General features: G+C 45.5%; 1 long non-coding RNA gene and 25 other non-coding genes across 26 annotated transcripts; 1 reads left to right on the top strand and 25 right to left on the bottom strand.

Moving 5' to 3' along the window:
- Nucleotides 1-809: 809 nt before the first annotated feature.
- trnag-gcc (transfer RNA glycine (anticodon GCC)) lies at nt 810-880 on the bottom strand. The gene has a single exon. It is a non-coding gene; the product is annotated as a tRNA-Gly (tRNA).
- Nucleotides 881-1,878: 998 nt separating this feature from the next.
- On the bottom strand, nt 1,879-1,949 carry trnag-gcc (transfer RNA glycine (anticodon GCC)). The gene has a single exon. It is a non-coding gene; the product is annotated as a tRNA-Gly (tRNA).
- Nucleotides 1,950-2,219: 270 nt separating this feature from the next.
- Nucleotides 2,220-2,292, bottom strand: trnam-cau (transfer RNA methionine (anticodon CAU)). The gene has a single exon. It is a non-coding gene; the product is annotated as a tRNA-Met (tRNA).
- A 913-nt stretch (nt 2,293-3,205) lies between these two features.
- trnag-gcc (transfer RNA glycine (anticodon GCC)) lies at nt 3,206-3,276 on the bottom strand. Its single transcript has one exon. It is a non-coding gene; the product is annotated as a tRNA-Gly (tRNA).
- Nucleotides 3,277-4,274: 998 nt separating this feature from the next.
- On the bottom strand, nt 4,275-4,345 carry trnag-gcc (transfer RNA glycine (anticodon GCC)). Its single transcript has one exon. It is a non-coding gene; the product is annotated as a tRNA-Gly (tRNA).
- A 270-nt stretch (nt 4,346-4,615) lies between these two features.
- Nucleotides 4,616-4,688, bottom strand: trnam-cau (transfer RNA methionine (anticodon CAU)). The gene has a single exon. It is a non-coding gene; the product is annotated as a tRNA-Met (tRNA).
- Nucleotides 4,689-5,601: 913 nt separating this feature from the next.
- trnag-gcc (transfer RNA glycine (anticodon GCC)) lies at nt 5,602-5,672 on the bottom strand. The gene has a single exon. It is a non-coding gene; the product is annotated as a tRNA-Gly (tRNA).
- Nucleotides 5,673-6,670: 998 nt separating this feature from the next.
- Nucleotides 6,671-6,741, bottom strand: trnag-gcc (transfer RNA glycine (anticodon GCC)). Its single transcript has one exon. It is a non-coding gene; the product is annotated as a tRNA-Gly (tRNA).
- Nucleotides 6,742-7,011: 270 nt separating this feature from the next.
- Nucleotides 7,012-7,084, bottom strand: trnam-cau (transfer RNA methionine (anticodon CAU)). Its single transcript has one exon. It is a non-coding gene; the product is annotated as a tRNA-Met (tRNA).
- A 913-nt stretch (nt 7,085-7,997) lies between these two features.
- trnag-gcc (transfer RNA glycine (anticodon GCC)) lies at nt 7,998-8,068 on the bottom strand. The gene has a single exon. It is a non-coding gene; the product is annotated as a tRNA-Gly (tRNA).
- A 998-nt stretch (nt 8,069-9,066) lies between these two features.
- Nucleotides 9,067-9,137, bottom strand: trnag-gcc (transfer RNA glycine (anticodon GCC)). The gene has a single exon. It is a non-coding gene; the product is annotated as a tRNA-Gly (tRNA).
- Nucleotides 9,138-9,407: 270 nt separating this feature from the next.
- On the bottom strand, nt 9,408-9,480 carry trnam-cau (transfer RNA methionine (anticodon CAU)). The gene has a single exon. It is a non-coding gene; the product is annotated as a tRNA-Met (tRNA).
- Nucleotides 9,481-10,393: 913 nt separating this feature from the next.
- On the bottom strand, nt 10,394-10,464 carry trnag-gcc (transfer RNA glycine (anticodon GCC)). Its single transcript has one exon. It is a non-coding gene; the product is annotated as a tRNA-Gly (tRNA).
- A 998-nt stretch (nt 10,465-11,462) lies between these two features.
- trnag-gcc (transfer RNA glycine (anticodon GCC)) lies at nt 11,463-11,533 on the bottom strand. Its single transcript has one exon. It is a non-coding gene; the product is annotated as a tRNA-Gly (tRNA).
- Nucleotides 11,534-11,803: 270 nt separating this feature from the next.
- On the bottom strand, nt 11,804-11,876 carry trnam-cau (transfer RNA methionine (anticodon CAU)). The gene has a single exon. It is a non-coding gene; the product is annotated as a tRNA-Met (tRNA).
- Nucleotides 11,877-12,789: 913 nt separating this feature from the next.
- On the bottom strand, nt 12,790-12,860 carry trnag-gcc (transfer RNA glycine (anticodon GCC)). Its single transcript has one exon. It is a non-coding gene; the product is annotated as a tRNA-Gly (tRNA).
- A 998-nt stretch (nt 12,861-13,858) lies between these two features.
- On the bottom strand, nt 13,859-13,929 carry trnag-gcc (transfer RNA glycine (anticodon GCC)). Its single transcript has one exon. It is a non-coding gene; the product is annotated as a tRNA-Gly (tRNA).
- Nucleotides 13,930-14,199: 270 nt separating this feature from the next.
- Nucleotides 14,200-14,272, bottom strand: trnam-cau (transfer RNA methionine (anticodon CAU)). The gene has a single exon. It is a non-coding gene; the product is annotated as a tRNA-Met (tRNA).
- Nucleotides 14,273-15,183: 911 nt separating this feature from the next.
- On the bottom strand, nt 15,184-15,254 carry trnag-gcc (transfer RNA glycine (anticodon GCC)). The gene has a single exon. It is a non-coding gene; the product is annotated as a tRNA-Gly (tRNA).
- Nucleotides 15,255-16,252: 998 nt separating this feature from the next.
- trnag-gcc (transfer RNA glycine (anticodon GCC)) lies at nt 16,253-16,323 on the bottom strand. The gene has a single exon. It is a non-coding gene; the product is annotated as a tRNA-Gly (tRNA).
- A 270-nt stretch (nt 16,324-16,593) lies between these two features.
- Nucleotides 16,594-16,666, bottom strand: trnam-cau (transfer RNA methionine (anticodon CAU)). Its single transcript has one exon. It is a non-coding gene; the product is annotated as a tRNA-Met (tRNA).
- Nucleotides 16,667-17,577: 911 nt separating this feature from the next.
- trnag-gcc (transfer RNA glycine (anticodon GCC)) lies at nt 17,578-17,648 on the bottom strand. The gene has a single exon. It is a non-coding gene; the product is annotated as a tRNA-Gly (tRNA).
- A 998-nt stretch (nt 17,649-18,646) lies between these two features.
- trnag-gcc (transfer RNA glycine (anticodon GCC)) lies at nt 18,647-18,717 on the bottom strand. The gene has a single exon. It is a non-coding gene; the product is annotated as a tRNA-Gly (tRNA).
- Nucleotides 18,718-18,987: 270 nt separating this feature from the next.
- trnam-cau (transfer RNA methionine (anticodon CAU)) lies at nt 18,988-19,060 on the bottom strand. The gene has a single exon. It is a non-coding gene; the product is annotated as a tRNA-Met (tRNA).
- A 913-nt stretch (nt 19,061-19,973) lies between these two features.
- On the bottom strand, nt 19,974-20,044 carry trnag-gcc (transfer RNA glycine (anticodon GCC)). The gene has a single exon. It is a non-coding gene; the product is annotated as a tRNA-Gly (tRNA).
- Nucleotides 20,045-23,012: 2,968 nt separating this feature from the next.
- LOC130177697 (uncharacterized) lies at nt 23,013-23,931 on the top strand. The gene is made up of 3 exons (XR_008829045.1): nt 23,013-23,129; nt 23,666-23,735; nt 23,831-23,931. It is a non-coding gene; the product is annotated as an uncharacterized LOC130177697 (long non-coding RNA).
- The last annotated feature ends 1,189 nt before the right edge of the window (nt 23,932-25,120 follow it).

Below are 25,120 nucleotides of genomic sequence, written 5' to 3'. Positions count from 1 at the left end.
ACAAGCCTTTACCCAACACATCAACTCAGTGGACAAGAACATAAATTTCACAAGAGAGGATGTCAAAGACAACCACCTCCCTTTCCTTGACTGTGACGTCCACCTTGCTGAGGACAGGAGCCTCCACATTGGGGTATACAGGAAGCCCACGCACACAGACCGATACCTACTCTTTGACTCACATCATCCACTGGAGCACAAAATGGGTGTTATCAGAACCCTGCAACACAGGGCTGACAACATACCAACCTCCACTCGGGCCCAAGCAGAAGAACATAAACATCTAAAGGGAGCCCTGAAAACTTGTGGCTATCCGAGTTGGACTTCCATCTACAATGTCGCCCTTTCATCGTTACCCAGGAGAGTCAACAACATAACCTCAGACGACTCTCAACGATCGTCATCCACCAGGGGCTCACCTGAACCTAACGAGTGTCGTTCACACGGGATAACAACAGGGTCACCTGACCATAACGACGGTCGTCCACATGAGACCACAACAATGGTCAGGTGAAACCAATACTTTCACAAGTACTTTGGTGGACCCACCCACAAGAGGTAAATACCTGGGTCCTACTCCACTTTCTTGGTCAGACTAGTGCGTACTAGAGAGACCAATACATAAGAACTGATGAAGCCGCTTGGATACAAGGAAACGCAGGTACAAAGTCGGCACTGGAGCGCTGGTGTGTCAACAAAGACTACTTCAACTACTGTCATCATGTGGAACCTAGAGCACAGACGGCTTGGAGAGCAAAGGTTGGCCTTAGCCATGAGTAGCACGGTGCTATAAACTAAGTCAGATGCAATGCATTGGCCGGGAATTGAACCCGGGCCTCCCGCGTGGCAGGCGAGAATTCTACCACTGAACAACCAATGCTTACATGTGGGAGTTTTTACAACTGCACCAAAAGGCCCATTAAAAGGGCCAGCAGTCTCTGGCTGAACTGTTTGTCTGATAGTCACATAGTTTTGTAGAGTCCCTCAGTCAACACCTATCTAGCGTCAAATTGGAAGGGTGGTGGGTTTCCCACCATTTCTGTAAGTTTGTCTGTGCTTCTGTTTGTGGTATTGGTACACTGCAGTTGTGTAATTCTTGTATAAAAGCCCATTGTTCCAAAATATATATTTTGTTACCACACTTTAAAATTTTCCCCAATTTTGCCCAACAACTCTTAACATCTGTTGTGAGAAAATACAGGAGCCTTAACGAACCCAGTGACAGCAATAGCCTTAATAAGGACCCCACACTTGGAAAACTAAGACCTGGATGTTTGAAAATCTCTCACCAACAACTCACTCTTTGGGCCCCTTAACACCAGTCAATCAACGTCTGAGGGCAGAAGACCACCTGAATATTGTTGTCGTTTATCCTTGGCCTCAGGTGGCCCAACGACTCTTAACATCTGTTGTGACAACATCCACGAGCCCTAACGAATCGAGTGAATACAATGGCCTTAATAAGGACTCCACACTTGGAAAACCAAGACATGGAAGTTTAAGAATCTCTCACCAACAAGTCACTCTTTGGGCCCCTTAGCACCAGTCAATCAATGTCTGAAGGTAGAAGAACACCTGAATATTGTTGTGGACAATGTGGAAACCTTGACTGTGTTTTGCCATTCTTCTTTTTCCTTTCCCACTGCTGCATCTACACAGTGCACATTATACATGACTTCACACCAGTCCAGAAAATGCACATGTGCAGCAAAAGGCATGTCCCATGTTGCTGTTTGTGGCATCTGCACATTACAGTTGTGTAACTCATATTTAAAAGCCCATTGTTCCAAAACATGTTTTGCTACCACACTGTACAATTATCCCAAAAAGTGTGTTGCCCTGTAGGGGTATCAAACACAAACAGATGAAAAGGTAGGTTGCATTGGCCGGGAATCGAACCCGGGCCTCCCGCGTGGCAGGCGAGAATTCTACCACTGAACCACCAATGCTCACATGACCAATTTAGTGTACCGCTGCGCGAACGAACGCAACAAACAACTGAAACCTAGTTGTCCGCACACCCAACCGTTTCCTCCAGATAAAGTACATTTACCTATGAGAGGATGTTGGTTGTTGAAAATTATTGCTATCAATGTGGGTACCTTGACTGTGTTTTGCCATTCTTCCCTTTCCTTTCCTTTCCCACTGCTACACCTACACCGTGTACAGTGTACATGACTTCCCACCAGTCCAGAAAAAGCACCTGTGCAGCAAAAGGATGCCCCGTGTGAGGCTCGAACTCACGACCTTCAGATTATGAGACTGACGCGCTGCCTACTGCGCCAACGAGGCCTGCAACACGGTCGGACTAGATGGGTAAAATGGAAAAGATCTCTCAATGTAATGCAGACACAAAAGACAAGTTGTCAAGTTGTAAAGACTAAAACACAAGATCTACAAGCCTTTACCCAACACATCAACTCAGTGGACAAGAACATAAATTTCACAAGAGAGGATGTCAAAGACAACCACCTCCCTTTCCTTGACTGTGACGTCCACCTTGCTGAGGACAGGAGCCTCCACATTGGGGTATACAGGAAGCCCACGCACACAGACCGATACCTACTCTTTGACTCACATCATCCACTGGAGCACAAAATGGGTGTTATCAGAACCCTGCAACACAGGGCTGACAACATACCAACCTCCACTCGGGCCCAAGCAGAAGAACATAAACATCTAAAGGGAGCCCTGAAAACTTGTGGCTATCCGAGTTGGACTTCCATCTACAATGTCGCCCTTTCATCGTTACCCAGGAGAGTCAACAACATAACCTCAGACGACTCTCAACGATCGTCATCCACCAGGGGCTCACCTGAACCTAACGAGTGTCGTTCACACGGGATAACAACAGGGTCACCTGACCATAACGACGGTCGTCCACATGAGACCACAACAATGGTCAGGTGAAACCAGTACTTTCACAGGTACTTTGGTGGACCCACCCACAAGAGGTAAATACCTGGGTCCTACTCCACTTTCTTGGTCAGACTAGTGCGTACTAGAGAGACCAATACATAAGAACTGATGAAGCCGCTTGGATACAAGGAAACGCAGGTACAAAGTCGGCACTGGAGCGCTGGTATGTCAACAAAGACTACTTCAACTACTGTCATCATGTGGAACCTAGAGCACAGACGGCTTGGAGAGCAAAGGTTGGCCTTAGCCATGAGTAGCACGGTGCTATAAACTAAGTCAGATGCAATGCATTGGCCGGGAATTGAACCCGGGCCTCCCGCGTGGCAGGCGAGAATTCTACCACTGAACAACCAATGCTTACATGTGGGAATTTTTACAACTGCACCAAAAGGCCCATTAAAAGGGCCAGCAGTCTCTGGCTGAACTGTTTGTCTGATAGTCACATAGTTTTGTAGAGTCCCTCAGTCAACACCTATCTAGCGTCAAATTGGAAGGGTGGTGGGTTTCCCACCATTTCTGTAAGTTTGTCTGTGCTTCTGTTTGTGGTATTGGTACACTGCAGTTGTGTAATTCTTGTATAAAAGCCCATTGTTCCAAAATATATATTTTGTTACCACACTTTAAAATTTTCCCCAATTTTGCCCAACAACTCTTAACATCTGTTGTGAGAAAATACAGGAGCCTTAACGAACCCAGTGACAGCAATAGCCTTAATAAGGACCCCACACTTGGAAAACTAAGACCTGGATGTTTGAAAATCTCTCACCAACAACTCACTCTTTGGGCCCCTTAACACCAGTCAATCAACGTCTGAGGGCAGAAGACCACCTGAATATTGTTGTCGTTTATCCTTGGCCTCAGGTGGCCCAACGACTCTTAACATCTGTTGTGACAACATCCACGAGCCCTAACGAATCGAGTGAATACAATGGCCTTAATAAGGACTCCACACTTGGAAAACCAAGACATGGAAGTTTAAGAATCTCTCACCAACAAGTCACTCTTTGGGCCCCTTAGCACCAGTCAATCAATGTCTGAAGGTAGAAGAACACCTGAATATTGTTGTGGACAATGTGGAAACCTTGACTGTGTTTTGCCATTCTTCTTTTTCCTTTCCCACTGCTGCATCTACACAGTGCACATTATACATGACTTCACACCAGTCCAGAAAATGCACATGTGCAGCAAAAGGCATGTCCCATGTTGCTGTTTGTGGCATCTGCACATTACAGTTGTGTAACTCATATTTAAAAGCCCATTGTTCCAAAACATGTTTTGCTACCACACTGTACAATTATCCCAAAAAGTGTGTTGCCCTGTAGGGGTATCAAACACAAACAGATGAAAAGGTAGGTTGCATTGGCCGGGAATCGAACCCGGGCCTCCCGCGTGGCAGGCGAGAATTCTACCACTGAACCACCAATGCTCACATGACCAATTTAGTGTACCGCTGCGCGAACGAACGCAACAAACAACTGAAACCTAGTTGTCCGCACACCCAACCGTTTCCTCCAGATAAAGTACATTTACCTATGAGAGGATGTTGGTTGTTGAAAATTGTTGCTATCAATGTGGGTACCTTGACTGTGTTTTGCCATTCTTCCCTTTCCTTTCCTTTCCCACTGCTACACCTACACCGTGTACAGTGTACATGACTTCCCACCAGTCCAGAAAAAGCACCTGTGCAGCAAAAGGATGCCCCGTGTGAGGCTCGAACTCACGACCTTCAGATTATGAGACTGACGCGCTGCCTACTGCGCCAACGAGGCCTGCAACACGGTCGGACTAGATGGGTAAAATGGAAAAGATCTCTCAATGTAATGCAGACACAAAAGACAAGTTGTCAAGTTGTAAAGACTAAAACACAAGATCTACAAGCCTTTACCCAGCACATCAACTCAGTGGACAAGAACATAAATTTCACAAGAGAGGATGTCAAAGACAACCACCTCCCTTTCCTTGACTGTGACGTCCACCTTGCTGAGGACAGGAGCCTCCACATTGGGGTATACAGGAAGCCCACGCACACAGACCGATACCTACTCTTTGACTCACATCATCCACTGGAGCACAAAATGGGTGTTATCAGAACCCTGCAACACAGGGCTGACAACATACCAACCTCCACTCGGGCCCAAGCAGAAGAACATAAACATCTAAAGGGAGCCCTGAAAACTTGTGGCTATCCGAGTTGGACTTCCATCTACAATGTCGCCCTTTCATCGTTACCCAGGAGAGTCAACAACATAACCTCAGACGACTCTCAACGATCGTCATCCACCAGGGGCTCACCTGAACCTAACGAGTGTCGTTCACACGGGATAACAACAGGGTCACCTGACCATAACGACGGTCGTCCACATGAGACCACAACAATGGTCAGGTGAAACCAGTACTTTCACAGGTACTTTGGTGGACCCACCCACAAGAGGTAAATACCTGGGTCCTACTCCACTTTCTTGGTCAGACTAGTGCGTACTAGAGAGACCAATACATAAGAACTGATGAAGCCGCTTGGATACAAGGAAACGCAGGTACAAAGTCGGCACTGGAGCGCTGGTATGTCAACAAAGACTACTTCAACTACTGTCATCATGTGGAACCTAGAGCACAGACGGCTTGGAGAGCAAAGGTTGGCCTTAGCCATGAGTAGCACGGTGCTATAAACTAAGTCAGATGCAATGCATTGGCCGGGAATTGAACCCGGGCCTCCCGCGTGGCAGGCGAGAATTCTACCACTGAACAACCAATGCTTACATGTGGGAGTTTTCACAACTGCACCAAAAGGCCCATTAAAAGGGCCAGCAGTCTCTGGCTGAACTGTTTGTCCGATAGTCACATAGTTTTGTAGAGTCCCTCAGTCAACACCTATCTAGCGTCAAATTGGAAGGGTGGTGGGTTTCCCACCATTTCTGTAAGTTTGTCTGTGCTTCTGTTTGTGGTATTGGTACACTGCAGTTGTGTAATTCTTGTATAAAAGCCCATTGTTCCAAAATATATATTTTGTTACCACACTTTAAAATTTTCCCCAATTTTGCCCAACAACTCTTAACATCTGTTGTGAGAAAATACAGGAGCCTTAACGAACCCAGTGACAGCAATAGCCTTAATAAGGACCCCACACTTGGAAAACTAAGACCTGGATGTTTGAAAATCTCTCACCAACAACTCACTCTTTGGGCCCCTTAACACCAGTCAATCAACGTCTGAGGGCAGAAGACCACCTGAATATTGTTGTCGTTTATCCTTGGCCTCAGGTGGCCCAACGACTCTTAACATCTGTTGTGACAACATCCACGAGCCCTAACGAATCGAGTGAATACAATGGCCTTAATAAGGACTCCACACTTGGAAAACCAAGACATGGAAGTTTAAGAATCTCTCACCAACAAGTCACTCTTTGGGCCCCTTAGCACCAGTCAATCAATGTCTGAAGGTAGAAGAACACCTGAATATTGTTGTGGACAATGTGGAAACCTTGACTGTGTTTTGCCATTCTTCTTTTTCCTTTCCCACTGCTGCATCTACACAGTGCACATTATACATGACTTCACACCAGTCCAGAAAATGCACATGTGCAGCAAAAGGCATGTCCCATGTTGCTGTTTGTGGCATCTGCACATTACAGTTGTGTAACTCATATTTAAAAGCCCATTGTTCCAAAACATGTTTTGCTACCACACTGTACAATTATCCCAAAAAGTGTGTTGCCCTGTAGGGGTATCAAACACAAACAGATGAAAAGGTAGGTTGCATTGGCCGGGAATCGAACCCGGGCCTCCCGCGTGGCAGGCGAGAATTCTACCACTGAACCACCAATGCTCACATGACCAATTTAGTGTACCGCTGCGCGAACGAACGCAACAAACAACTGAAACCTAGTTGTCCGCACACCCAACCGTTTCCTCCAGATAAAGTACATTTACCTATGAGAGGATGTTGGTTGTTGAAAATTGTTGCTATCAATGTGGGTACCTTGACTGTGTTTTGCCATTCTTCCCTTTCCTTTCCTTTCCCACTGCTACACCTACACCGTGTACAGTGTACATGACTTCCCACCAGTCCAGAAAAAGCACCTGTGCAGCAAAAGGATGCCCCGTGTGAGGCTCGAACTCACGACCTTCAGATTATGAGACTGACGCGCTGCCTACTGCGCCAACGAGGCCTGCAACACGGTCGGACTAGATGGGTAAAATTGAAAAGATCTCTCAATGTAATGCAGACACAAAAGACAAGTTGTCAAGTTGTAAAGACTAAAACACAAGATCTACAAGCCTTTACCCAGCACATCAACTCAGTGGACAAGAACATAAATTTCACAAGAGAGGATGTCAAAGACAACCACCTCCCTTTCCTTGACTGTGACGTCCACCTTGCTGAGGACAGGAGCCTCCACATTGGGGTATACAGGAAGCCCACGCACACAGACCGATACCTACTCTTTGACTCACATCATCCACTGGAGCACAAAATGGGTGTTATCAGAACCCTGCAACACAGGGCTGACAACATACCAACCTCCACTCGGGCCCAAGCAGAAGAACATAAACATCTAAAGGGAGCCCTGAAAACTTGTGGCTATCCGAGTTGGACTTCCATCTACAATGTCGCCCTTTCATCGTTACCCAGGAGAGTCAACAACATAACCTCAGACGACTCTCAACGATCGTCATCCACCAGGGGCTCACCTGAACCTAACGAGTGTCGTTCACACGGGATAACAACAGGGTCACCTGACCATAACGACGGTCGTCCACATGAGACCACAACAATGGTCAGGTGAAACCAGTACTTTCACAGGTACTTTGGTGGACCCACCCACAAGAGGTAAATACCTGGGTCCTACTCCACTTTCTTGGTCAGACTAGTGCGTACTAGAGAGACCAATACATAAGAACTGATGAAGCCGCTTGGATACAAGGAAACGCAGGTACAAAGTCGGCACTGGAGCGCTGGTATGTCAACAAAGACTACTTCAACTACTGTCATCATGTGGAACCTAGAGCACAGACGGCTTGGAGAGCAAAGGTTGGCCTTAGCCATGAGTAGCACGGTGCTATAAACTAAGTCAGATGCAATGCATTGGCCGGGAATTGAACCCGGGCCTCCCGCGTGGCAGGCGAGAATTCTACCACTGAACAACCAATGCTTACATGTGGGAGTTTTTACAACTGCACCAAAAGGCCCATTAAAAGGGCCAGCAGTCTCTGGCTGAACTGTTTGTCCGATAGTCACATAGTTTTGTAGAGTCCCTCAGTCAACACCTATCTAGCGTCAAATTGGAAGGGTGGTGGGTTTCCCACCATTTCTGTAAGTTTGTCTGTGCTTCTGTTTGTGGTATTGGTACACTGCAGTTGTGTAATTCTTGTATAAAAGCCCATTGTTCCAAAATATATATTTTGTTACCACACTTTAAAATTTTCCCCAATTTTGCCCAACAACTCTTAACATCTGTTGTGAGAAAATACAGGAGCCTTAACGAACCCAGTGACAGCAATAGCCTTAATAAGGACCCCACACTTGGAAAACTAAGACCTGGATGTTTGAAAATCTCTCACCAACAACTCACTCTTTGGGCCCCTTAACACCAGTCAATCAACGTCTGAGGGCAGAAGACCACCTGAATATTGTTGTCGTTTATCCTTGGCCTCAGGTGGCCCAACGACTCTTAACATCTGTTGTGACAACATCCACGAGCCCTAACGAATCGAGTGAATACAATGGCCTTAATAAGGACTCCACACTTGGAAAACCAAGACATGGAAGTTTAAGAATCTCTCACCAACAAGTCACTCTTTGGGCCCCTTAGCACCAGTCAATCAATGTCTGAAGGTAGAAGAACACCTGAATATTGTTGTGGACAATGTGGAAACCTTGACTGTGTTTTGCCATTCTTCTTTTTCCTTTCCCACTGCTGCATCTACACAGTGCACATTATACATGACTTCACACCAGTCCAGAAAATGCACATGTGCAGCAAAAGGCATGTCCCATGTTGCTGTTTGTGGCATCTGCACATTACAGTTGTGTAACTCATATTTAAAAGCCCATTGTTCCAAAACATGTTTTGCTACCACACTGTACAATTATCCCAAAAAGTGTGTTGCCCTGTAGGGGTATCAAACACAAACAGATGAAAAGGTAGGTTGCATTGGCCGGGAATCGAACCCGGGCCTCCCGCGTGGCAGGCGAGAATTCTACCACTGAACCACCAATGCTCACATGACCAATTTAGTGTACCGCTGCGCGAACGAACGCAACAAACAACTGAAACCTAGTTGTCCGCACACCCAACCGTTTCCTCCAGATAAAGTACATTTACCTATGAGAGGATGTTGGTTGTTGAAAATTATTGCTATCAATGTGGGTACCTTGACTGTGTTTTGCCATTCTTCCCTTTCCTTTCCTTTCCCACTGCTACACCTACACCGTGTACAGTGTACATGACTTCCCACCAGTCCAGAAAAAGCACCTGTGCAGCAAAAGGATGCCCCGTGTGAGGCTCGAACTCACGACCTTCAGATTATGAGACTGACGCGCTGCCTACTGCGCCAACGAGGCCTGCAACACGGTCGGACTAGATGGGTAAAATGGAAAAGATCTCTCAATGTAATGCAGACACAAAAGACAAGTTGTCAAGTTGTAAAGACTAAAACACAAGATCTACAAGCCTTTACCCAACACATCAACTCAGTGGACAAGAACATAAATTTCACAAGAGAGGATGTCAAAGACAACCACCTCCCTTTCCTTGACTGTGACGTCCACCTTGCTGAGGACAGGAGCCTCCACATTGGGGTATACAGGAAGCCCACGCACACAGACCGATACCTACTCTTTGACTCACATCATCCACTGGAGCACAAAATGGGTGTTATCAGAACCCTGCAACACAGGGCTGACAACATACCAACCTCCACTCGGGCCCAAGCAGAAGAACATAAACATCTAAAGGGAGCCCTGAAAACTTGTGGCTATCCGAGTTGGACTTCCATCTACAATGTCGCCCTTTCATCGTTACCCAGGAGAGTCAACAACATAACCTCAGACGACTCTCAACGATCGTCATCCACCAGGGGCTCACCTGAACCTAACGAGTGTCGTTCACACGGGATAACAACAGGGTCACCTGACCATAACGACGGTCGTCCACATGAGACCACAACAATGGTCAGGTGAAACCAGTACTTTCACAGGTACTTTGGTGGACCCACCCACAAGAGGTAAATACCTGGGTCCTACTCCACTTTCTTGGTCAGACTAGTGCGTACTAGAGAGACCAATACATAAGAACTGATGAAGCCGCTTGGATACAAGGAAACGCAGGTACAAAGTCGGCACTGGAGCGCTGGTATGTCAACAAAGACTACTTCAACTACTGTCATCATGTGGAACCTAGAGCACAGACGGCTTGGAGAGCAAAGGTTGGCCTTAGCCATGAGTAGCACGGTGCTATAAACTAAGTCAGATGCAATGCATTGGCCGGGAATTGAACCCGGGCCTCCCGCGTGGCAGGCGAGAATTCTACCACTGAACAACCAATGCTTACATGTGGGAATTTTTACAACTGCACCAAAAGGCCCATTAAAAGGGCCAGCAGTCTCTGGCTGAACTGTTTGTCCGATAGTCACATAGTTTTGTAGAGTCCCTCAGTCAACACCTATCTAGCGTCAAATTGGAAGGGTGGTGGGTTTCCCACCATTTCTGTAAGTTTGTCTGTGCTTCTGTTTGTGGTATTGGTACACTGCAGTTGTGTAATTCTTGTATAAAAGCCCATTGTTCCAAAATATATATTTTGTTACCACACTTTAAAATTTTCCCCAATTTTGCCCAACAACTCTTAACATCTGTTGTGAGAAAATACAGGAGCCTTAACGAACCCAGTGACAGCAATAGCCTTAATAAGGACCCCACACTTGGAAAACTAAGACCTGGATGTTTGAAAATCTCTCACCAACAACTCACTCTTTGGGCCCCTTAACACCAGTCAATCAACGTCTGAGGGCAGAAGACCACCTGAATATTGTTGTCGTTTATCCTTGGCCTCAGGTGGCCCAACGACTCTTAACATCTGTTGTGACAACATCCACGAGCCCTAACGAATCGAGTGAATACAATGGCCTTAATAAGGACTCCACACTTGGAAAACCAAGACATGGAAGTTTAAGAATCTCTCACCAACAAGTCACTCTTTGGGCCCCTTAGCACCAGTCAATCAATGTCTGAAGGTAGAAGAACACCTGAATATTGTTGTGGACAATGTGGAAACCTTGACTGTGTTTTGCCATTCTTCTTTTTCCTTTCCCACTGCTGCATCTACACAGTGCACATTATACATGACTTCACACCAGTCCAGAAAATGCACATGTGCAGCAAAAGGCATGTCCCATGTTGCTGTTTGTGGCATCTGCACATTACAGTTGTGTAACTCATATTTAAAAGCCCATTGTTCCAAAACATGTTTTGCTACCACACTGTACAATTATCCCAAAAAGTGTGTTGCCCTGTAGGGGTATCAAACACAAACAGATGAAAAGGTAGGTTGCATTGGCCGGGAATCGAACCCGGGCCTCCCGCGTGGCAGGCGAGAATTCTACCACTGAACCACCAATGCTCACATGACCAATTTAGTGTACCGCTGCGCGAACGAACGCAACAAACAACTGAAACCTAGTTGTCCGCACACCCAACCGTTTCCTCCAGATAAAGTACATTTACCTATGAGAGGATGTTGGTTGTTGAAAATTATTGCTATCAATGTGGGTACCTTGACTGTGTTTTGCCATTCTTCCCTTTCCTTTCCTTTCCCACTGCTACACCTACACCGTGTACAGTGTACATGACTTCCCACCAGTCCAGAAAAAGCACCTGTGCAGCAAAAGGATGCCCCGTGTGAGGCTCGAACTCACGACCTTCAGATTATGAGACTGACGCGCTGCCTACTGCGCCAACGAGGCCTGCAACACGGTCGGACTAGATGGGTAAAATGGAAAAGATCTCTCAATGTAATGCAGACACAAAAGACAAGTTGTCAAGTTGTAAAGACTAAAACACAAGATCTACAAGCCTTTACCCAACACATCAACTCAGTGGACAAGAACATAAATTTCACAAGAGAGGATGTCAAAGACAACCACCTCCCTTTCCTTGACTGTGACGTCCACCTTGCTGAGGACAGGAGCCTCCACATTGGGGTATACAGGAAGCCCACGCACACAGACCGATACCTACTCTTTGACTCACATCATCCACTGGAGCACAAAATGGGTGTTATCAGAACCCTGCAACACAGGGCTGACAACATACCAACCTCCACTCGGGCCCAAGCAGAAGAACATAAACATCTAAAGGGAGCCCTGAAAACTTGTGGCTATCCGAGTTGGACTTCCATCTACAATGTCGCCCTTTCATCGTTACCCAGGAGAGTCAACAACATAACCTCAGACGACTCTCAACGATCGTCATCCACCAGGGGCTCACCTGAACCTAACGAGTGTCGTTCACACGGGATAACAACAGGGTCACCTGACCATAACGACGGTCGTCCACATGAGACCACAACAATGGTCAGGTGAAACCAGTACTTTCACAGGTACTTTGGTGGACCCACCCACAAGAGGTAAATACCTGGGTCCTACTCCACTTTCTTGGTCAGACTAGTGCGTACTAGAGAGACCAATACATAAGAACTGATGAAGCCGCTTGGATACAAGGAAACGCAGGTACAAAGTCGGCACTGGAGCGCTGGTGTGTCAACAAAGACTACTTCAACTACTGTCATCATGTGGAACCTAGAGCACAGACGGCTTGGAGAGCAAAGGTTGGCCTTAGCCATGAGTAGCACGGTGCTATAAACTAAGTCAGATGCAATGCATTGGCCGGGAATTGAACCCGGGCCTCCCGCGTGGCAGGCGAGAATTCTACCACTGAACAACCAATGCTTACATGTGGGAATTTTTACAACTGCACCAAAAGGCCCATTAAAAGGGCCAGCAGTCTCTGGCTGAACTGTTTGTCCGATAGTCACATAGTTTTGTAGAGTCCCTCAGTCAACACCTATCTAGCGTCAAATTGGAAGGGTGGTGGGTTTCCCACCATTTCTGTAAGTTTGTCTGTGCTTCTGTTTGTGGTATTGGTACACTGCAGTTGTGTAATTCTTGTATAAAAGCCCATTGTTCCAAAATATATATTTTGTTACCACACTTTAAAATTTTCCCCAATTTTGCCCAACAACTCTTAACATCTGTTGTGAGAAAATACAGGAGCCTTAACGAACCCAGTGACAGCAATAGCCTTAATAAGGACCCCACACTTGGAAAACTAAGACCTGGATGTTTGAAAATCTCTCACCAACAACTCACTCTTTGGGCCCCTTAACACCAGTCAATCAACGTCTGAGGGCAGAAGACCACCTGAATATTGTTGTCGTTTATCCTTGGCCTCAGGTGGCCCAACGACTCTTAACATCTGTTGTGACAACATCCACGAGCCCTAACGAATCGAGTGAATACAATGGCCTTAATAAGGACTCCACACTTGGAAAACCAAGACATGGAAGTTTAAGAATCTCTCACCAACAAGTCACTCTTTGGGCCCCTTAGCACCAGTCAATCAATGTCTGAAGGTAGAAGAACACCTGAATATTGTTGTGGACAATGTGGAAACCTTGACTGTGTTTTGCCATTCTTCTTTTTCCTTTCCCACTGCTGCATCTACACAGTGCACATTATACATGACTTCACACCAGTCCAGAAAATGCACATGTGCAGCAAAAGGCATGTCCCATGTTGCTGTTTGTGGCATCTGCACATTACAGTTGTGTAACTCATATTTAAAAGCCCATTGTTCCAAAACATGTTTTGCTACCACACTGTACAATTATCCCAAAAAGTGTGTTGCCCTGTAGGGGTATCAAACACAAACAGATGAAAAGGTAGGTTGCATTGGCCGGGAATCGAACCCGGGCCTCCCGCGTGGCAGGCGAGAATTCTACCACTGAACCACCAATGCTCACATGACCAATTTAGTGTACCGCTGCGCGAACGAACGCAACAAACAACTGAAACCTAGTTGTCCGCACACCCAACCGTTTCCTCCAGATAAAGTACATTTACCTATGAGAGGATGTTGGTTGTTGAAAATTATTGCTATCAATGTGGGTACCTTGACTGTGTTTTGCCATTCTTCCCTTTCCTTTCCTTTCCCACTGCTACACCTACACCGTGTACAGTGTACATGACTTCCCACCAGTCCAGAAAAAGCACCTGTGCAGCAAAAGGATGCCCCGTGTGAGGCTCGAACTCACGACCTTCAGATTATGAGACTGACGCGCTGCCTACTGCGCCAACGAGGCCTGCAACACGGTCGGACTAGATGGGTAAAATTGAAAAGATCTCTCAATGTAATGCAGACACAAAAGACAAGTTGTCAAGTTGTAAAGACTAAAACACAAGATCTACAAGCCTTTACCCAACACATCAACTCAGTGGACAAGAACATAAATTTCACAAGAGAGGATGTCAAAGACAACCACCTCCCTTTCCTTGACTGTGACGTCCACCTTGCTGAGGACAGGAGCCTCCACATTGGGGTATACAGGAAGCCCACGCACACAGACCGATACCTACTCTTTGACTCACATCATCCACTGGAGCACAAAATGGGTGTTATCAGAACCCTGCAACACAGGGCTGACAACATACCAACCTCCACTCGGGCCCAAGCAGAAGAACATAAACATCTAAAGGGAGCCCTGAAAACTTGTGGCTATCCGAGTTGGACTTCCATCTACAATGTCGCCCTTTCATCGTTACCCAGGAGAGTCAACAACATAACCTCAGACGACTCTCAACGATCGTCATCCACCAGGGGCTCACCTGAACCTAACGAGTGTCGTTCACACGGGATAACAACAGGGTCACCTGACCATAACGACGGTCGTCCACATGAGACCACAACAATGGTCAGGTGAAACCAGTACTTTCACAGGTACTTTGGTGGACCCACCCACAAGAGGTAAATACCTGGGTCCTACTCCACTTTCTTGGTCAGACTAGTGCGTACTAGAGAGACCAATACATAAGAACTGATGAAGCCGCTTGGATACAAGGAAACAAGGAAACGCAGGTACAAAGTCCGCTGGTGTGTCAACAAAGACTACTTCAACTACTGTCATCATGTGGAACCTAGAGCACAGACGGCTTGGAGAGCAAAGGTTGGCCTTAGCCATGAGTAGCACGGTGCTATAAACTAAGTCAGATGCAATGCATTGGCCGGGAATTGAACCCGGGCCTCCCGTGTGGCAGGCGAGAATTCTACCACTGAACAACCAATGCTTACATGTGGGAATTTTTACAACTGCACCAAAAGGCCCATTAAAAGGGCCAGCAGTCTCTGGCTGAACTGTTTGTCCGATAGTCACATAGTTTTGTAGAGTCCCTCAGTCAACACCTATCTAGCGTCAAATTGGAAGGGTGGTGGGTTTCCCACCATTTCTGTAAGTTTGTCTGTGCTTCTGTTTGTGGTATTGGTACACTGCAGTTGTGTAATTCTTGTATAAAAGCCCATTGTTCCAAAATATATATTTTGTTACCACACTTTAAAATTTTCCCCAATTTTGCCCAACAACTCTTAACATCTGTTGTGAGAAAATACAGGAGCCTTAACGAACCCAGTGACAGCAATAGCCTTAATAAGGACCCCACACTTGGAAAACTAAGACCTGGATGTTTGAAAATCTCTCACCAACAACTCACTCTTTGGGCCCCTTAACACCAGTCAATCAACGTCTGAGGGCAGAAGACCACCTGAATATTGTTGTCGTTTATCCTTGGCCTCAGGTGGCCCAACGACTCTTAACATCTGTTGTGACAACATCCACGAGCCCTAACGAATCGAGTGAATACAATGGCCTTAATAAGGACTCCACACTTGGAAAACCAAGACATGGAAGTTTAAGAATCTCTCACCAACAAGTCACTCTTTGGGCCCCTTAGCACCAGTCAATCAATGTCTGAAGGTAGAAGAACACCTGAATATTGTTGTGGACAATGTGGAAACCTTGACTGTGTTTTGCCATTCTTCTTTTTCCTTTCCCACTGCTGCATCTACACAGTGCACATTATACATGACTTCACACCAGTCCAGAAAATGCACATGTGCAGCAAAAGGCATGTCCCATGTTGCTGTTTGTGGCATCTGCACATTACAGTTGTGTAACTCATATTTAAAAGCCCATTGTTCCAAAACATGCTTTGCTACCACACTGTACAATTATCCCAAAAAGTGTGTTGCCCTGTAGGGGTATCAAACACAAACAGATGAAAAGGTAGGTTGCATTGGCCGGGAATCGAACCCGGGCCTCCCGCGTGGCAGGCGAGAATTCTACCACTGAACCACCAATGCTCACATGACCAATTTAGTGTACCGCTGCGCGAACGAACGCAACAAACAACTGAAACCTAGTTGTCCGCACACCCAACCGTTTCCTCCAGATAAAGTACATTTACCTATGAGAGGATGTTGGTTGTTGAAAATTGTTGCTATCAATGTGGGTACCTTGACTGTGTTTTGCCATTCTTCCCTTTCCTTTCCTTTCCCACTGCTACACCTACACCGTGTACAGTGTACATGACTTCCCACCAGTCCAGAAAAAGCACCTGTGCAGCAAAAGGATGCCCCGTGTGAGGCTCGAACTCACGACCTTCAGATTATGAGACTGACGCGCTGCCTACTGCGCCAACGAGGCCTGCAACACGGTCGGACTAGATGGGTAAAATTGAAAAGATCTCTCAATGTAATGCAGACACAAAAGACAAGTTGTCAAGTTGTAAAGACTAAAACACAAGATCTACAAGCCTTTACCCAACACATCAACTCAGTGGACAAGAACATAAATTTCACAAGAGAGGATGTCAAAGACAACCACCTCCCTTTCCTTGACTGTGACGTCCACCTTGCTGAGGACAGGAGCCTCCACATTGGGGTATACAGGAAGCCCACGCACACAGACCGATACCTACTCTTTGACTCACATCATCCACTGGAGCACAAAATGGGTGTTATCAGAACCCTGCAACACAGGGCTGACAACATACCAACCTCCACTCGGGCCCAAGCAGAAGAACATAAACATCTAAAGGGAGCCCTGAAAACTTGTGGCTATCCGAGTTGGACTTCCATCTACAATGTCGCCCTTTCATCGTTACCCAGGAGAGTCAACAACATAACCTCAGACGACTCTCAACGATCGTCATCCACCAGGGGCTCACCTGAACCTAACGAGTGTCGTTCACACGGGATAACAACAGGGTCACCTGACCATAACGACGGTCGTCCACATGAGACCACAACAATGGTCAGGTGAAACCAGTACTTTCACAGGTACTTTGGTGGACCCACCCACAAGAGGTAAATACCTGGGTCCTACTCCACTTTCTTGGTCAGACTAGTGCGTACTAGAGAGACCAATACATAAGAACTGATGAAGCCGCTTGGATACAAGGAAACAAGGAAACGCAGGTACAAAGTCCGCTGGTGTGTCAACAAAGACTACTTCAACTACTGTCATCATGTGGAACCTAGAGCACAGACGGCTTGGAGAGCAAAGGTTGGCCTTAGCCATGAGTAGCACGGTGCTATAAACTAAGTCAGATGCAATGCATTGGCCGGGAATTGAGCCCGGGCCTCCCGTGTGGCAGGCGAGAATTCTACCACTGAACAACCAATGCTTACATGTGGGAATTTTTACAACTGCACCAAAAGGCCCATTAAAAGGGCCAGCAGTCTCTGGCTGAACTGTTTGTCTGATAGTCACATAGTTTTGTAGAGTCCCTCAGTCAACACCTATCTAGCGTCAAATTGGAAGGGTGGTGGGTTTCCCACCATTTCTGTAAGTTTGTCTGTGCTTCTGTTTGTGGTATTGGTACACTGCAGTTGTGTAATTCTTGTATAAAAGCCCATTGTTCCAAAATATATATTTTGTTACCACACTTTAAAATTTTCCCCAATTTTGCCCAACAACTCTTAACATCTGTTGTGAGAAAATACAGGAGCCTTAACGAACCCAGTGACAGCAATAGCCTTAATAAGGACCCCACACTTGGAAAACTAAGACCTGGATGTTTGAAAATCTCTCACCAACAACTCACTCTTTGGGCCCCTTAACACCAGTCAATCAACGTCTGAGGGCAGAAGACCACCTGAATATTGTTGTCGTTTATTCTTGGCCTCAGGTGGCCCAACGACTCTTAACATCTGTTGTGACAACATCCACGAGCCCTAACGAATCGAGTGAATACAATGGCCTTAATAAGGACTCCACACTTGGAAAACCAAGACATGGAAGTTTAAGAATCTCTCACCAACAAGTCACTCTTTGGGCCCCTTAGCACCAGTCAATCAATGTCTGAAGGTAGAAGAACACCTGAATATTGTTGTGGACAATGTGGAAACCTTGACTGTGTTTTGCCATTCTTCTTTTTCCTTTCCCACTGCTGCATCTACACAGTGCACATTATACATGACTTCACACCAGTCCAGAAAATGCACATGTGCAGCAAAAGGCATGTCCCATGTTGCTGTTTGTGGCATCTGCACATTACAGTTGTGTAACTCATATTTAAAAGCCCATTGTTCCAAAACATGCTTTGCTACCACACTGTACAATTATCCCAAAAAGTGTGTTGCCCTGTAGGGGTATCAAACACAAACAGATGAAAAGGTAGGTTGCATTGGCCGGGAATCGAACCCGGGCCTCCCGCGTGGCAGGCGAGAATTCTACCACTGAACCACCAATGCTCACATGAACAATTTAGTGTACCGCTGCGCGAACGAACGCAACAAACAACTGAAACCTAGTTGTCCGCACACCCAACCGTTTCCTCCAGATAAAGTACATTTACCTATGAGAGGATGTTGGTTGTTGAAAATTGTTGCTATCAATGTGGGTACCTTGACTGTGTTTTGCCATTCTTCCCTTTCCTTTCCTTTCCCACTGCTACACCTACACCGTGTACAGTGTACATGACTTCCCACCAGTCCAGAAAAAGCACCTGTGCAGCAAAAGGATGCCCCGTGTGAGGCTCGAACTCACGACCTTCAGATTATGAGACTGACGCGCTGCCTACTGCGCCAACGAGGCCTGCAACACGGTCGGACTAGATGGGTAAAATGGAAAAGATCTCTCAATGTAATGCAGACACAAAAGACAAGTTGTCAAGTTGTAAAGACTAAAACACAAGATCTACAAGCCTTTACCCAGCACATCAACTCAGTGGACAAGAACATAAATTTCACAAGAGAGGATGTCAAAGACAACCACCTCCCTTTCCTTGACTGTGACGTCCACCTTGCTGAGGACAGGAGCCTCCACATTGGGGTATACAGGAAGCCCACGCACACAGACCGATACCTACTCTTTGACTCACATCATCCACTGGAGCACAAAATGGGTGTTATCAGAACCCTGCAACACAGGGCTGACAACATACCAACCTCCACTCGGGCCCAAGCAGAAGAACATAAACATCTAAAGGGAGCCCTGAAAACTTGTGGCTATCCGAGTTGGACTTCCATCTACAATGTCGCCCTTTCATCGTTACCCAGGAGAGTCAACAACATAACCTCAGACGACTCTCAACGATCGTCATCCACCAGGGGCTCACCTGAACCTAACGAGTGTCGTTCACACGGGATAACAACAGGGTCACCTGACCATAACGACGGTCGTCCACATGAGACCACAACAATGGTCAGGTGAAACCAGTACTTTCACAGGTACTTTGGTGGACCCACCCACAAGAGGTAAATACCTGGGTCCTACTCCACTTTCTTGGTCAGACTAGTGCGTACTAGAGAGACCAATACATAAGAACTGATGAAGCCGCTTGGATACAAGGAAACGCAGGTACAAAGTCGGCACTAGAGCGCTGGTGTGTCAACAAAGATTACTTCAACTACTGTCATCATGTGGAACCTAGAGCACAGACGGCTTGGAGAGCAAAGGTTGGCCTTAGCCATGAGTAGTACGGTGCTATAAACTAAGTCAGATGCAATGCATTGGCCGGGAATTGAACCCGGGCCTCCCGCGTGGCAGGCGAGAATTCTACCACTGAACAACCAATGCTTACATGTGGGAGTTTTTACAACTGCAAGAAATGGCCCACTAAAAGGCCAATTGGTCTCTGGCTGAACTGTTTGTCTGACAGTCGAATAGCTTTGAAAAGTCCCTCAAGTCCCCAACTTTTCAACATGGATGTAATACGAACGCTGGATGCGGTGTGGTCAGTCAGCCCTGCTGCTATTTTGTGCCAATGGCTTGCTTCTCTATTGCAACAGAAATGAATCACTTACATCCCAAAAAACATTTTACTCATGGAACACACCTCTAAAGGACTTATCTACATGTGTTGACTGAACAACTTGAATGGCAGAAACGTTTAAGAAAACTAATAAGAAATCAAGTAACTTACCAGATGAGTTCAGACGTCAATAGCCAGCTGTGTCCAAATTCATCCAGGGCATATTTGGGCAGGTCTTCAGGTCTGACCACACCAGGAAAGTTGTGGGAAAAGTAACGCTGGCATCTGTGGTGGAAAAGGCAGGTTACCACTGGATGGAAAGGTGAGAACAATCATTTTTTTCTTTTCACTTCCTTTCAAACTGTAAATGTGACATAAATTAACAGAATCTGTTTCTTTTTTAAAAAATCTAAATTGAAGTCTTGACAGTGTGTTTACTAGGGTTGGATTCGTTCTCAGGAGAATCCACATATCTGTCTGTTTCCTCTAACTATTTGCTATAAATGGTCAATTCTGTCTCTGTGTGTCTGACTGAAAGTCTGAAGGGTACTGCTGGGTCTGTATGAGCTGTCAGACAGGCCTGGCTCATACACACAGAGGAAGTAATATTGAGGCCACAGAGCCTTTAATGTCATCAAATGTATTGTCACAAAATAACAGATCAAAGGCTGCGTAACAGATCAATCAATGCTCGGAGCCCTACACCAAACTCCACAATTGACTAAAATGTGAGCACATAACAGAACCTGATGCCACCTATGATATCAGGGAATTTCCTACTTTCCCAATGCAATTACAGAGCAGCCTGAGATCAATCCAGCTGGAGAGTTGAGTTTGTTTCCATCGTCTCAGGCCCCTCAGTATCTGAACATACCCACTCCTGTATGTTCCTCTCTGCCTAGAGATAATTCAATCATCCTCACTTCCAGTTACTCTAAGGGCAAAGGAGCACACACCACCAGGTCCCCTCTGACTCCAATAACTCGATAGAACTGTGATTGTTTTTTGGTGTGGCACAGACTGCAAACAGTGAGTACACACACAAACACACACACACACACACACACACACACACACACATATAAATAAATGCAGGCTCCAAGACTAAGACGTTACAAAACTTTTCATGGGGTGGGTTCACTGGTCAGAGCTGAATCACCACAACCATGCGCCTGTTGTTGCAGTGTTTGCCGTTGGCTTTCTCAGAGGAATAACCAATGAGTTATGACCTTGCCCGCCGTGGCCTGCCTCTCCTCTCAGAAAATTCACCCCTTGATCTCTTTCTTTGTCTCGCCCTGTATCACCTCTAGGTGCAAATCAACCATAATCAATTTGTCAACTCCAAAACACAGAGTCCGCAATCACGAACAGTTTTGCTAATGTGTGGCTTTAAATAGGGGGAGGAGGTGAGCTGCAGGAAAACAGGCAGAGGAAATTATATACATTTAAACCAAGGTTTGGCATATGTTTTCACCAGCAGCTGCTCCCCGTGTGACAGGCTGCATTTAAGGCCGGAGATCTGGCGAAACAATGGAAAAATATATCTTCACTTTCCTGTGAGCTGGGATGAGTGGTCAGGCAGAGGCACAGAGAATGTGCGGCACCACAGAGGCTGAAGTGTTAGATTCCTTTCCTCTTCACAAGGAAGCTGTGGCCTATTGTCCAATCCTGAGATGTGCTTTGACAGCTTCTGGTCTTGGAAGCTAACCAGAGGTCCCCCACTTTGTTTGCTGAGGGGTCAGAGCTGCAGACATACAGTGTGAAAATGAAAAGCTAAATGGGGATGTTTTAGTGCAAAGTGTTTTTCCAGGGAGCCCTCCAGGCCATTGTTCAAACTGTCAAAAAGTACCTCTAATCCACAACTCTCCTCCTTTCCTCTTTCTTTCTCCATTTGCCCATCCTTCCTCACTTTGTTTTCTGAGCATGCATAGGGCGTAGTCATTTATCAGCCAGGGTTTTGACAGACAGTAGGTTGAACACTGCAGGATGTGGGATCTGTGGAGGATGGTGATGGATTAAGAGCCATAGCCTTGCAATGCTTCAAGGGAACAATATTTAAAGAATAAAGATGAGCAGGATAACAGACTGCAGTGTACAGCAAGGCTTCAATATACTGACATGTAACCAGCTCTAAACTCAGAATACAGTTGAAGAGGGAGATGTGATTAGTCTTAGTTATTTGGCCCTGATATATTAAGAGCGGTAGGTAAGGTTGTCAGTGTCAGACTCCATGTGGCCATCCACATTACTGCAAAAAAACAAAAAAAAACAAAACAGTAATACCTTCCCTTCTTCCCAGTAGGCTGCCTTTATAAAAGAGATGCCCATAAAACTGTTGACAGGACACCTCAAACTGCAAAGAGGGTCAGTTTTTAAAGCAATCTACTTCCAATACGGATCAGTATGCTAAGTGTTTGTCAGATTGTCCTGACCCCTTCCTCCAACATTTCCGACATTGGATTTGGTGGACAATTTGTTCAACTGCCTGAAACCGACAGTCTGATAAGAACATCCTCTTAAAGGGGACATATTATGCTCCTTTTCAACAAGTTTGAATAAGTCTCAGAGGTCCCCAAAGCATGTATTTGAAGCTTTTTGCTAAAAAATCCACTCCGATCCTATATTTCAGCATGCCTGTAAACCCCTCTTTTTCAGCCCTGTTCAGAACAGGCTGTTTCTGTGTCTGTAGCTTTAAATGCAATGAGCTGTGCCTGACCACGCCCCTTTCCGGAAGGGGCTGCCGTTCGGGCTTCTGGCACCGTGCTCTAATGTTTACGGTGACCGTGACCAGCGACCTGGCGTCGGTAGCGATTTGGTTCAACCACACGACTTTTATCCAGAATCTGAGCCAGAGGGAGAGGCTGCTGAAGAAGTTCAAACTCTACAACTGCAGCAGGACGTTTCTGAATGGTTGGTAACCAATTTTGTGTATTTTGACATTACATTTTCAGTTTGTTGATGAGAGCTGGCACACAGTTACTAACATGTAGCTAGGTAGCTAATGCTAACTGTTACTGTCTCGTCATTACTGGGAGCTCTTTTGGTAAATAAGCACTATTGTGAATAGTGTAATGTAGTTATCTGTCATGCCTCCTTAGATATACTTTTACAGTCTATGAAAATGTTTGTTGTATGTAGACTGCTACAGGTGTTCAATGTCAGTACTATTCAGATATTTTAATAGGTGCTGACAAAGTAAATCATTTTTCTCCATGTTTTGAGCAGAGATGCTCATCATGACATCTTCCTTTATGTAGTAAATTTATTTTGTGTTTTACAGTAAAAGCTGTAAATCAGCATAAACATGTCTGACAGCAACAGTAATCTTTAGTCAAAGACTAAACTGGGCAGTTTCCTACACTACACTGTTGTCAAGCTCCACATTATATGCAATAAGTGACATGTTATAAATTACCTCGGTTATATCTGTTATATATTTTGGACAGGTGCTCCTGTGGAAACTGTGCAACCATGCCCACAGAAGCTGAGAATATCTGCTGCTAGGAGATACCACAGGTAACATTCTCACTAGACAAACTAATCATTAATTTGTTTTGATTACATTACATTTATAATAAACCATAGAATGTCCCATTTGCAATTCACTATAGGTTACCAGACAGCTATGGGAGATCGAGGAAGATTTACCATGTACGGTCGGCCGTCCTGGGTTGGAGCCGCTCTGCCTCATTATGTACTCCCTCCAGAATGCCTGCAACATGTACCGCACTGACTACGGTCCTTTACAGTTGAGAGGAATACACCAGTATGTTTTGCTTCTTTGTAAAAACATAGTTTCAATCTAAATAAAAGATGTTAGGCAGTCTTGTTTTACTTCAGTGCACATAATTTTACAATGGTAATAACACACCACAAATAGAGTAACACACACTCAAATAAATTAGTTTAGCTGCTCTTTGATTTGTAAAGTTCTTCTATCAGCAGATAGTGTGCATATGATATATGAATTCAGAGGAGTCATTTCTTTAGTAACAATCAAGCATTTATTTACATCAAATGAGGCAGGTATAATCAGTGATAATAAAAAAAAAACTGTAGGATTCACTGGATCCATATAAAAAATTGTGAGACACAACATAGATATATGTTTGCAAGACTAAATGCCCTGTCCAGTTGTTTTAGTCAGTACAGGTATCTAGCCTATAGGAGCTTTGTGAGCTGGTGCTGGGGCTTCCTTGGTTGCAGAATCTGGGTCGTCATTCCAGCCTGCGTGGTCCTACACATCCATGCCGTGTTTCCTGACGCCACAGGCCGGTACGTGGGCTTTAGACTGGCCCATGATAGAACCGGGACACAGAGCTGGATATGACCTCCTCCTTCTCAGGCCGCTCGAACTGTGCAGTGAGATCCTCTGGGATGGGGATGGCCAAAGCAGCTTCTGTGTATGGTCCCAGGTCACAAAGACTTTTTCAAATATGAGGTCCACCACATTCCCTGTTTGATAAAACACAAAAGATTTTTTTTTTTTTTTTTACATTTTTCACTTTTTTTTTTTTTTACAAAACAATGCTTGAAAGTCTGTTTCTAACCTCCTGATATTTTCTTTACTGTATTTTGTTGTTGATGGAACTGTCATAACATTATATGTGCAATATTTAATACAATGTGTACAAAACATTTTTTGGTTGAAAAATAAAATAATATAACACTTATAGAATGTCAGCCCAGTCTTAATTGGTTTAGCTCTGCATTCTCCCTTCATGGCTTTTGGAAATTGGACCTTGAACAGTGGTTCACCTTCTTTTGTTTGGGCTTGTGGTCGGTCAGCATTTTCATTGTAGTACATGGCAGCCAGGTGACAGATGATGACAGAAACCTTAGCCTACACACTCTCACAAGTTGTAAGTAACCACAGCTTCATTTACCTGCACATTATTCCA

The sequence above is a fragment of the Seriola aureovittata genome, chromosome 11, assembly GCF_021018895.1.
Source record: "Seriola aureovittata isolate HTS-2021-v1 ecotype China chromosome 11, ASM2101889v1, whole genome shotgun sequence".
In the NCBI taxonomy this organism is placed as follows: domain Eukaryota; kingdom Metazoa; phylum Chordata; class Actinopteri; order Carangiformes; family Carangidae; genus Seriola; species Seriola aureovittata.
The sequence above is the reverse complement of the archived record's forward strand: the minus strand, read 5'-3'. Positions and strand labels throughout refer to the sequence as shown.